Here is a 10,397-nt window from a genome sequence, read left to right on the forward strand (position 1 = left end):
GCCTGATTACAGATGAGACCTGTTTTTTACTGGACGGAGGAGAAGAAAGCTCCAAGAAAAGCTATAGTACAGTGAGAGATAAACTTGGAGGCATTGTTGTTTTGTATAAATTTTCAGCTATGTTCACTACTAGTTGGCTAAACAATGGAAGATGGAAGGAGGCCTTCTCACAAGATCACCTCAACTAGATCATTTTGACATTGAGGAGCAACATGAACCCATCTAGATATCTAAACTTTACCCTTTCTCTAATACTAAGCCTAGCCTCCTTACAGATAATACTAATTTCATCTGCTTGTAGTTGCAGTCTAATTATTTAAGATCAATTTTCTTGGCCCTTGATGAAAGCTGTAACAGAGAAGGATGCAGACTTGTAAACTTAAAGCTGTCAGATTAGGATGTGTTCTGTATTATGATGCATTTTCTTATTCAGTTGAGAGGCAGAGATTAAGTTAATGTGTTATTAGGTGTAGAATATTATTACCCTCTCCCTCTTTCAGCTTCTGGGCAAATATTATTTCAACTAATATGGTAAATTTTAGCTATTTTCAAAGCTTTTATCACTTTACAAAATACACACTACCTGCCTACCTCATATCTAATAAGAATCATATAGGCTCAGATGTCGCCCCAGTCAAACAATATCTGTGTTAGGTGCTGGGGAACAAGGGCAACCTAATGGGATGTGGGCTGCTGGACCAAGAACAACACATTCATGCACAATAAGGAAATACTGTCGTGCTATTACACTAGTAATCCCAGAGTCAAGGGTTATGTACAGCGAATAAAGGGAACCATATATTTTGAAATCCAACATCTATACTAAATTTAAACAACTAGTAGCTACATCTTTGTAAAGGCAACACCACTGGAGACTGATGATTCGGCACAGATTTTTTTACACAGGATGCCCTTCCTGACACAACCCTCTGTAATTTCTACTGCACAGCTGGGGATGGTAACAGGCTGTTTCAGGTCACTTCAACATATAGACAGGACCAGGGATTGAACCACTGACCTGGTGGTCCGTGGACAACTGCCTTACCAACTGAGCTACATCCACAGCTTTGAGTCTGTTTTAGCCCTTGCATTTGCATGCTAAATGCAAGGGCAAGCTGAGTTTGTAAACCACACATGAGACCGACACCTGGAAGCCCTGTGGCTGATTACCAGCCTTTTACCAGACTTTTAGAAGGTTAATCTGAAATTCTGCCGGTAATCGGAAGATACAAATGCAGCACTATGATCAATCGCTACTGCAACAATCACGTAGTTTAACAATGCTGATATACACGACAGCAACACGATCTTTGATATGCTTGGACTGACAAAGCTGGACTGAAAGACAATACAAAGGTACTCATCATGGCACCACAGGAACACGCTCTAAGTAGAAGATCAATACAGGTTGGGGTCCATCCTACCAGACCGGACTCCAGGTGCAGGTCATGCAAAATAGGCTTTGAACAATCCAGCACATAACATGGTAAATGGTCTGCACTTATATAGCACTTTTCAAATAGGTACTTTACACTTTACAGTGCTTCTCATTCACACACATAGTATTCATGGAAAGCCATAACCTTGTTGCTGACAAAGTTTACAAGTACATCTGTACACCATGGGTGCAAGTCCCATAGTCAAAATGGGATAAATCTGTGAAGGTGGTTGGTGGTGCATAAGTGGGTAGATCATCTAGTTGGGATGCAGAAGGCCGCGGGTTCAAATTCCACCCGACCAGGTGTGACCCCACCTCTCATGTAGTGAGAGAGGACATGAAGTTAGTTGGTGTGAGTGAAGAGGATGCAGAGGACAGAGTTAGATGAAGGCACATGATTCGCTGTGGCGACCCCTGAAAGGGAACAGCCGAAAGGAAAAGAAGAGGTGTGACCCCACCCAGCCACCAAGGGCCACCCTGGTGCTGGTCCTGAGCCCGGATAAAAATGGAAGGGTTGCGGCAAGAAGGGCATTTGGCATAAAAACACATGGCAAATCATCACATTCCACTGGGGCAACCCCTTAAGGAACAAGGCAAAAGCTGTAGTTCTTATAAAGGTGGTTGAGAAGGACTACGCCACGATCCTGTAGGACTTCCAGATACAGACTGACAAACTGGTAATAGGTAACGAACCAGACATATTAGCTATGAACATGAAAGCCTACTTGGCAATATAGTGTTTCTATATATGTGTAGGTTGTTCTTATGTCATGTCATAAGAAGATATTGCTGATATATGCAAGAGTCAAAGCTCCTGCATATTAGACCCATCAACACAATATTCTTCTACTGATATCATCGTGAGGCTCAATGGATATGACAATTAGTGAGGGGTATAGATTGTGCTTAAATATTAACAGAATGCCAAACCCTCCCTGCAACCACACAAGCAGCATGAAATGTAACCTGAAACTACATTTATTGCTTTTTGAAAAATACAAGACACACTGGCCAGTTGGTTGATTTAATAATATACCATTTTTTGAGAATGTTTTTGGCACCAATAAACTGGATATTAGGAATACTGGTCATAGAAATAGCAATATTTTAAGAATATTATGGAATTGCATTAAATCAATTATACAGCAAATGTGAACATGTGTTGCTCAATGCCCTGCCCTTTAATCATAAAGCTATTTAACCCTTGGACCCTGATAGAAAAATGAGTATCTGAAATAACTTTACTCTGTAAAGCATAAATAAACCAGTGTTTTACACCATAAGTTATTGAACTTATGAAGTGTTTTCATGAGGAAGCTCTATCAATATCAAATGTTATGTGAAAGAGGTGGGCTGCCTTTGTGATAGAGGTAAAGCATTCCAGCGGGGTGTAGACTGGAAGGCAGATCCAGGTTCTGCACCATGACTGGAATGTCTGGCTGGACTGCTGAACTGGTACAACAACATTCTAATCATGAGCAATAGGTGTGATTCATTCATTACAGCCAAGCCTAATGAAGTTTGTCCACAAGCTTTTTTTTATTATTATTGGAGTAAATTGAGCAATTTTAACTACACTTTTTATCATTGTTTTTAGGACATGGTTAGTTAAATTTCAGTGTGCCTGTTGATTGCAGACTCCTACATTCAATTCAATTAAAGTTTATTTATATAGCGCCAATTCACATCAAATTCAAGGCACTTTACAGAATAAAGTCAAGACTATAAAGATGTATAGAGAAAACCCAACAATTCCCCCTTGAGCAAGCCATAGGCAACAGTGAAGAGGAAAAACACCTTTTAACGGAAGAAACCTCCAGCAGAACCAGGCTCAGGGTGGACGGCCATCTGCCTTGACCGGTTGGGGTGAGTGGAAAGTGAAGAGAGAAAAGAAAAGAGCAACAAAAAGCAAAAACAAAACATCAGGCAGGTTGGTAGGACCAGTAGCTGCAGACTGGAAAACACACAGCTCCAAAGCCGGGGGACACCTGCAGAAAGGGACAGAGAGAGGGAGAAAAATAAGGAGAAAGACAACTACAGGGAAAACACACAAAATGAATCTTATACAGTGGTGATATTTGTGGGGTGATAGGAGAGGAGAGATGGTCAAGAGGAGGAAAGGAGCTCAGTGGATCGTGGGGTGGGTCCCCCAGCAGTCTAAGCCTATAGCACCATTACTATAACTAACTATAAGCTCTATCAAAGAGGAAGGTTTTAAGCCTAGACATAAAAGTAGAGAGGATGTCTACTGGGATGATATGGAACTATTATTTCTTTTATATATGATGGAGCTTGACCATTTAGAACATGGTGGTGGTTACTGCACAAACACCTCAGCTTTTTGTTTGCTTTGTTTTGGGTGATAGTCTATTATGCTCACCAGGTAGCAGACCCCCATCCTCTGTCTGGCCCTGTTATGAGGGGAGAGATTCCTTTACCAGTCTATTGAAAAGATTTTCTGGGGATTATTTATTAAATCTCCTTACAATAATTTCTTTATGCATTGTTTTCTGTCATAGAGATTAAACACAGTGCCCATAATGTTATGCCCAAAATGATGTCCCTTAGTGGAAAATTTACAAGAATCCTCTCTTAGTGGGAAGCTAAAGAGACATATTAAAATCAAAACATTGTTGTTTGTTGGATGTCAGGGTCCCAAGTAGAGTAGGGATAGAAGTTATTCAATTCCTACTATGTTTATTGTTGTACTTATGGCAATTAACTGCCAATAATCAAAAAAGCCCCTGTTAAAGGATACTTTACTGAAGCATCAGGTGCTAATGAATTTACAGACCCTGAATCTTTTTGTATTGGAATAACCCTTACAATAGCCTAAGCACATGCCATATATGTCATTTGCAGGTGTGCCAGGTCACTTTTCCACAGACTGCGAGAACTAGAAAACACCCTACACAAACACCTAGACTCCAAGGACACCCACTGTCAAGTCTCAATTTGCAGAAACATCACTGGATGCCTCCAATTTTTAGCTGCAGGAGACTTCAAAGGCTACACAGTAAATCTGACCCCCCAACAACCTATGGGATTGTTCCTCTTAATAGGTTATTCCCCATAAGTAACCATCCATTTGAGGTTGTCTTTTTTAAAGCACTTATTAGATGTGACGAATGTGTACACTAGTCAGCTTTAAAGAGCAGGGCCTGGATAAAGTAATTCAGGCTAAAATACTAATATAGGCTAAAATAATCCCATTAATTTTCATCTTGAATCAAGGTATGTTTGGTTTATGCTTTAAAAGGGTAAAAAAAAGTTGATACAAAAAACTATGATCACCATATGTTTGAAAGTGCTTTACACTGCTTCTCATTCACACACCAATGAGGGAGCTGCTATACAACTGGCCTACACTTACCAGGAATAACTAACACTTCGATGTGCAGAGGAGCCGGGGATCGTACCAACGACCCTAATATTGGCATACGACTGCTCTAACTCCTGTACCACAGTTTCACACACAAACTACTGATTTTTCATTTCAATTGGTAAAATAAATCTGATACTAGGATGAAACAGTTGTTCAAAAACAAGTCATTTTACTTTGTTCATAAAGTAGGTTTTAACTTTTATGTCGGACTCTTTTTAGTATTATTGTTGTAATAAATTCAGCTGTTTTATGGCTGGTAGAAGCGTCATTAGTGTAATTATTAAGAAAAAATTATTATGCTGTCTTCTAGTTGAGACACAGAGATACTCTATTGGATGCTTCACTCTGATTTACCCATAGCTAAACAGGCATTTCAGAACTTCCACACCTTGGAGGGTCCATAGTAAAGCGTGTTTGTTTTACTGTGGGGTATATTAGAGGGCACTTTTGCTGTATATTTATTTCACATCTGTGGGGTCGTACAACTGAGCTTGTGTGAATGCTTTAATTCTAAAGCATGTGTATCTGTAGCATTCCAGTCAGGTGAGTGACATGCAGAAAATGAACAGGTGTTTACATTGCAGTTATACTATGTAGATTCATGTATGCAGATATGAAATACAACAGACATGTACTCATGTCCTGTCCACATTCCGCAGAGAGGTGTGACCTGGGCAACGTTAAGGTGTGTCTGGCTGTCACCAGAGTTTAACTACCTGGGGAAGGTAGGTTCAGAGATGGTATGACAAGTATGACAACAATGGAGCTTTAGTCGCATTAATGCCTAGGGTGGATCCAAACAGTGTTATATGTTATGTTGCCTACCCAAACCTTATATTTTTGATGTTCCCATCAATCTACTTCAGAAGTAAGTGTAGAAAGATTTTATTGCCCAATACATAAGTTAAAATAATATTACATTGGAAAGCTGGGGCCAACCCAGTTTCAGTTTGGGAAAAGATCACGGCTGATAGAGGAGCAGAATACCAGTGGTTAATGAAGCAAGTAAAGTGTAAGTAAGTAAACTGAAGTAAGTAAACTGTACGTAAACGGTACTTAAGTAAGTACAGTTTACATAAGTAAGTTTAAATACACAAACATGTACTGAACTAGTTCAAGTATAAGAACCCAATTACATTTCTACTTAAGTAAAAGTAAGTAAGTCCATGATTTATATTTTATAGTATTAATATAGTATTAAAAGTAAAAGTACTTGACTATTTTTTTCTCCCTGTCCCTTTCTGTAGACCAGTACTGCTTTATGTTTGGGGGGGTCCATTAACTGATTCATGCTAATGATAAATAGGTTGCTTTTGAGTTTTAAATTTACTAATGATTTCATGATACTGTTATAGTTAGACATTCGGGTCAGTTCACTCAAACCTTTTTAGGCAGCAGTTTCTCCCACTCCTCAGGTTTAAAACGTGTTTCTAGAATGAAATGCACATTCTTTATTCATTCCTATCTATGCAGACATCTTATATACAAACACACACTGAAACACAATGCTAAGCCTTTTGTGGCCTACCATTCATTGAGTCTTTTGGCAACCAGGCAAGTCTATCCTGCCCTAAAATAGGAAATCCATTCAAACACTCCAGCACCCCAGATCTTAATTAGCATATTAATAATCAGGTGAGGATGCATTTATTAATGTGACATAGTAAACACGGTCACACAAACATCATTCTTCTGCAGTTGAGTAGTGCCAAATAGTTTCAAGTGTTATGTGAATGGCTAAACAAGTCTTTTTTTACTGTCGAACCCCACATGCAGAACAATGATGTTTTAAACAAACCTTACTGTCCTGTGAAATATGAAAGATTGTCATCTGTATTGGCCACCAAAAACGAAAAAGGGATACACCTTACCCCTTAGCAACATCTAGTGGCTGTAGTAAACATTACACCGTGACAATATCTGGTTTGATACCCGGTCCGGCTATATGTCGAAGTGTCTCTGGGCAAGACACTGAAACCCTAACAGCCCATTCCCATCCCGGCTGTGGAGTGCAAGTCCAAGCCCAGTAGATATTGGGGAGGGTTGTGTCAGGAAGGGCATCCAGCATAAAAACTGTGCCAAATCAAATATGTGGACAATGATACACTGTGGCAACCCGGAACTCACAGAATAAGCCAAAGGACAAAAAATAAATAAATAAAATGTACTGTTGGAGAGGGGTTCAAACATTAGGTGTCTACAGTAGCCTACAATTATGGGGCCCCTGCTGGACATTTTTACAACAACTGAGCAGTGAGGAAACATTTGTCATCATCTTTATCTTCTAACAGGTCTTTTGTGATGCCTGGGTGACCTGTTCATAAAGCACTTTCTCCATCAGCATGAGTAAGGCTATACACTGGACATTCTTTACAACTTTGTAGTACAACACTGGCCTTCAGTGGTCCTTCATGGCTGTGGTCATGCTACACACCCACCATTCAAGCTGCAAAGTATTCTGTGAGAACAAAAAAAATCTGGTGCTGTAATGTGAAATGTAAAATTGTATGTAAACAATGTAAAATTATAAGACCACAAGGTTGCAGGTTCGTAGCTATGCCTGCCGTGGTCTTTCTGTGTCGAGCTTGCATGCTCTCCCCATACTTGTCTGGGTTTCTTCCGGTTACTCCGGTTTCCTCCAACAGTCCAAAAACATGCATGTTTGGTTATTGGTCAATCTAAAGTTTCCCGTAGGTGTGAATATGAGTGCAAATGGTTAACTGTGTATAGTTACTGTCTAGACTGGTGACTTGTCCAGGGTGAACCCCATCCCCCCCTCACCTGAAGGCAGCTGGGATAGGTTCCAGCCCCCTGCGACCCAAATAGGATAAAGTGGTGATAGATAATCGATGGATAGATGGATACGACAAACCTTTCACTTATTTTTCACTTGTCACTTTACTTATCAGGTTGAAAAAATAAGGTATATTTTACAGAGTATCTGCTGACTTTAGTGGACAGAGGTCAGCATGGAAAAACTATGAAGATTGGCCATTGCAGGTCATCATGTCAACAGATGGCAAAACACAGGGCTTTGCAGAATATGTCTACTGGGTAGGATCTAAAATGTTACAGGTTACATATGCTTTTGTTTACAGCAAGACACTCATAAATCCAGTAAAAGATAGTCCTATTAAGCATGCGTAGTGAACTGACAACCAAACCAACCTCAGAAAATAAGCACAGAAGAAATGGTATACAATTTCTGTGTATTGAGATTTGGTAGGTCATGTGTGCAAGCAAGCAAAAACAACTAACATACATTCAATTCAACTTATTCAATTTAAATAGAGCCAATTCAGTCATCTCAAGGCACTTTATAGAGTAACGTCAAGAATATAAAAATGTATGGAGAGAACCCAACAATTCCACCTTGAGCAAGCCCTAGGCAACAGTGGAGAGGAAAGACTCCCTTTAACGGAAGAAACCTTCAGCAGAACCAAGCTCAGTGTGGGCAGCCATCTGCCTTGACCGGTTGGGGTGAATGGAAAGTGAAGAGAGAAAGGAAAAAGAGCAACAACAAAACATTGGGCAGGTTCATAGGACCTGTAACTGCACACTAGAAAACACACAGCTTAAAAACTGTAGGGACACCTGCAGAGAGAGGGATACAGACAAGGAGAAAGACAACTACAGGAGAAAACACACAGAGTTAATGTCATACAGTAATGACAATTGTGGGGTGAGAAGAGCGGGACAAGAGGAGGGGGGTCCCCCAGCAGTTTATAGCAGCATAACTATAACTATGTATAAACTTTATCAAAAAGGAAGGTTTTGAGCCTAGACTGCTTCCCAAATCTGAACTGGGAACTGGTTCCACAGGAGAGGAGCTTGACAGCTAAAGGCTCTGCCTCCCATTCTACCTTTGGAAATTCTGGGAACCACAAGTAGGCCTGCATTCTGAGATTGAAGTGGTCTACAGGGATGACATGGTGCTGTGAGGTCTTCTATATATAATGGACCCTGACCATTCAGAGCTTTATATGTAAGAAGCAGGGTTTTAAATTCTATTCTAGATTTAATGGGAAGCCAATAGAGAGAAGCTAGTGAAGGTGAAATATGATCTCTCTTGCTAGTTCCAGTCAGCACTCTTGCTGTAGCATTTTGGATTAACTGCAGGTTCTTTAGTGAGTAACTGGGGCATCCTGAAAGTAGGGAATTACAGTAGTCCAACCTAGAGGTAACAGTAACATTACATACATGTACTTCATTACCAAGGGCACAATACATAGCATACATAATTAAGTCATAAAATATTTATACAGAAAAACATTTGCCAGTAGGCGGTTGGCGTGAAGGTCATCAAAACAGAAGACTTTCCCATAAAAGTCTGCCGTTCAAGCCCAGTGAACAACTGCTTGTTGCTTTGGCAACATGTTTCTTGTTGTTAAAAACTAATAATATTGCATTAAATGGACATTAATTGTACTAACTATTTTAGTGGCATTAAATAGAGGTTCACTCAGTTTTATACTAGTCACTTCTGTGTGATGGTTTGTGTGTATATACATACGTTCTTCTACCAGCAGTAACTAAAACCCCCAAAACCCTAACTAAGCCTCTCTGACAGGAAAGTGCTGCCCTGTCTGTCTAGACTGCTAAGCCACAGCTATCGCTGGTCACTGTCTGTCCCTGCACTAACTCTCTCTCTTTTTCACTCTCATGTGCTACAGCTAGGAGCCAGGTAGGTCATCTGCGCATCTACTGAAAACAAGAGCAATCAGCTAGTGGCTTGAGCTCTGTTCAAAAGTACAAATTCTTTAAATAGCCTCCTGTACCAGCACCTTAAAAGTCATTGAATAACAAACTGTATCTCTTACATATGTTTTATTTACAAATTGTACAGATATAGTAGTGGTCTATCATTAAATCCATTCCACTTAGTCAATGTTTTTTCAACAAGAGAATAAAAAAACAGAATATTCCTTTGAGCAAGTGTTACTGTAAACCTTAATGTAGGGCCTTCGGGTTCCTGGATAAGATTAGAGGTTATCTAATTACCTAAGAAATTAGTAAATTTGTTATTTGAGTCTTTTGATTAGCTTCATATTAATATACTAAAAAGCTGTTAGATATATTAGTTATACAGTGCATTCAGAAAGTTTTCAGATCCCCTTCACTTTGTAAAATTTTGTTTAATTGCTGTATGATGATGAAAAAAAAGGTTACCTGGCCAATCTGCACAATCAAGGGAGAAGGGCATTAGGTGACAAAGAACCCAATAGTCACTCTGACTAAGCTCCAGAGATCTTGTGTGGAAAGAGGGACAACCATTACTACAGTTTATTACGTATGGCAGTTTTACATATGGCAAAGTTGCTAGACAGAAGCCTCTCCTCAATCCAAAACGCATGAAAGTCCACTTAGAGTTTGCAAAATAGAACCCGAAGGACTCTTACTGTGAGGAACAAGATTTTTTTGTCTGATGAAACCAAGATTAACCGGTTTGGTCTTAATTTTAAACATTATATCTGGAGGAAACAATGTCACCACTCATCACCCTGCCATCCCTACAGTGATGCTTGGTGGTGGCAGCATCATGCTGTGGTGGTGTTTCTCAGCAGCAGTGACAGG

This window comes from Channa argus, chromosome 20, assembly GCF_033026475.1.
Source record: "Channa argus isolate prfri chromosome 20, Channa argus male v1.0, whole genome shotgun sequence".
NCBI classification, from domain to species: domain Eukaryota; kingdom Metazoa; phylum Chordata; class Actinopteri; order Anabantiformes; family Channidae; genus Channa; species Channa argus.